The sequence below is a fragment of the Wyeomyia smithii genome, chromosome 1, assembly GCF_029784165.1.
Source record: "Wyeomyia smithii strain HCP4-BCI-WySm-NY-G18 chromosome 1, ASM2978416v1, whole genome shotgun sequence".
Taxonomy (NCBI): Eukaryota; Metazoa; Arthropoda; class Insecta; order Diptera; family Culicidae; genus Wyeomyia; species Wyeomyia smithii.
In genome coordinates this window covers 93,676,587-93,679,555 of record NC_073694.1, presented here as the reverse complement: position 1 = coordinate 93,679,555, position 2,969 = coordinate 93,676,587, and positions in this window count along the sequence as shown.

Here is a 2,969-nt window from a genome sequence, read left to right as displayed (position 1 = left end):
CAACGCAAGAGGAGGGGCATTCGTTACTGCGCGATCGTCACGCTTGACGTGAAGAACGCGTTTAACAGTGCCAGCTGGGACTCCATAGCCTTAGCGCTACAGAGTCTCAGAGTGCCGACGTCGCTGTACAAGATTCTGGGCAACTACTTTCAGAATCGAGTGCTAGTGTATAACACAAACGAGGGTCAGAAAAGCGTTCCGGTTACCGCAGGTGTACCGCAAGGTTCCATCCTGGGTCCGGTACTGTGGAACGCTATGTATGACGGCGTGTTAAAACTAACACTCCCTCCAGGGGTGGTGATCGTGGGCTTCGCCGATGACATAACTCTTGAGGTCTATGGCGAGTCTATTAGAGAGGTAGAGTTAAAGGCCGCGCTATCAATACGCGTAGTGGAAGACTGGATGCACTCCAGGAAACTGGAGCTAGCGCACCATAAGACTGAAGTTATTGTTGTAAATAACAGAAAGTCTGAGCAGGAGGCATCGATTAGTGCCGGTACATGCACTATCGCCTCAAAACGCTCGTTGAAGCTTCTGGGGGTTATGATCGACGACATGCTCACGTTCGGGAGCCACGTCGATTATACCTGCAAGAAAGCTTCCATGGCTGTGGCAGCGCTATCTCGCATGATGGCAAACAGCTCGGCGGTTCGTAGCAGCAGGCGCAAAGTCCTTGCTAGCGTGACCACGTCCATACTCAGGTATGGAGGACCAGTGTGGTCCAAGGTATTGAGTACCTCGTGCCATCGCGGCAAACTGGAGAGTACGTACAGGCTAATGTGCCTCAGGGTCGCGTGCGCATACCGAACAGTGTCGTACGAGGTGGTCTGCGTCCTGGCTGGCATGATGCCCATCAGCATCATCGTCAAAGAGGATGTTGAGTGCTTCGACCAACGCGACACGAGGGGTATTCGCATCACCATACGGTCATCATCAATGGCCAGGTGGCAGCGGGAGTGGTCCAACACTACAAAAGGTAGATGGACACACCGACTCATTCCAGAGTTAGCAGGCTGGATTAATAGGCGCCATGGGGAAGTAACCTTCCATCTGACACAGATCTTGTCAGGCCATGGCTGCTTTAGGCAGTACCTGCATAGGTTCGGGTACGCCGAGTCCCCTATGTGCCCCGCTTGTACGGGTGCGAAAGAAAGCGCAGAGCATGTGTTCTTCACATGTCCGCGCTTCGAACGGGTACGGTACGAAATGCTGGCAATAAGTGGGATGGACACCACGTCAGAGAATATAGTGCGTAGGATGTGCGAAAATAGGGAAATCTGGGATGCGGTCATCACGGCAGCATCACGGATCGTTAGTATTTTGCAGGGCACCAATCGACGGGAAACCATCGACGTGCCCCAGTTAGTTAACGGTTAACTAACTGGCCTGTATAGGCTGCTCTGCTACCCATAGAGGTAAGTGCGAAAAGCACGACGGGCCCTCTCCCTGAAGTAATGCCTAACGGCGGTCCCGGGGAGACAAAGGGCTTTAGCTGTTCAGCTTAGGTTGCTCAGCATGGGTAAAAGCAGACTACCCTTGCTTGGAGGTTGCGAGCGCGTGTTGCGTGTACGGTTGCGCAAGCATCCTGCAACTGCGCTGCGCCGCGGCGGCAGCGCCGGTGGTGGTTGTTTGCTTGCTCGTCCGCGAGCGCGCAAGCGTCTCGTCACGTCACCTGTGTTGTGTGTGGTGTGTTGTGTGTTGGCAGCGCGCCACAAGTGCGCCGATAGTTGCATTTACTTACGCGAAACGCGAAACGGGCGCGCGAGGGACTGCGTGCGTGCGTGCGTGCGTGCTTGCGTGTGGGCGGGCGAGCTAGCGTGCGGTCGTTCGGTCGGTCGGTCGGTCGGTCGGTTCATGTGCATGTCGAACTGGAGGGACGGAAGCATATACAGACAGAGACAGAGGGGCGGTACAGAGATATATGAGGCGCGATATATGATGAACCGTTTGGCCGGTTGCCAGTTGCCGGTTGAGTGTTGTTGTGGTGTGATGATATGTGCTGGTAGCACAACACTGAACGAATGATCGAATGATGTGCTGCACAAAAGTGTGCGGTTGTCGTTGTGCAACACTCACAACAGCGTGCAAAGTTCTTGTTGTTGTTGTTGTTGTTGTTGTCAACTGTGGTAAGGTGGAAAAAAGTCATAATTGCACTAAGTTCGAAAAATGGTTAAGAGCACTGTTGCGACGGAATGGCTTCATGTGCACACCACGGACCAACCGACCGCATGAGTTTTGTGTGAGCGATAGCCTTCTTTTTGGCAATAGCAAAAGTGCTGAGAACTTTGCGGTGGGTACCGGTGAATGGAAAATGTGTTCCATCGTAGTAGGCGTGAAAAAATAAAACATGGTATCCTTGCACTGTGCGCTTCAATCTCTCCAGTAAACGACAATGATTTTCAATGCATGGGAAACACACCGGCCACAAGGTATTGGAGATGGTAAACATTAACACATTTTCCGTCTGGTTAATGAACAGTAGTTGGGAACAAAAAAAAAATTTAAAAAATAAAACAAACATAAATTGTTCTGGCCCGCGGGTTACGATCCACCACGAAAGGCTAAAGCCGTACTCTACGAGCCGGCTACATCGGTACGACGACGATGCTCGACCATCACGCGCGCTAGCGGAGTCATACACCGCAGACCGGCTGTTGGTTCGCTAGTGTCGGCCACCACGATGCTCACCGATCAGCATACGGGCCAAGCGGAACCGTACACTGCGAGCCGGCTACATCGGTACGATGACGATGCTCGACCATCGCGCGCGCTAGCGGAGTCATACACCGCAGACCGGCTGTTGGTTCGCTAGTGTCGGTCACCACGATGCTCACCGATCAGCATACGGGCCAAGCGGAACCGTACACTGCGAGCCGGCTACATCGGTACGATGATGATGCTCGACCATCGCGCGCGCTAGCGGAGACATAAACCACAGACCGGCTGTTGGCTCGCACACTGATGCATGG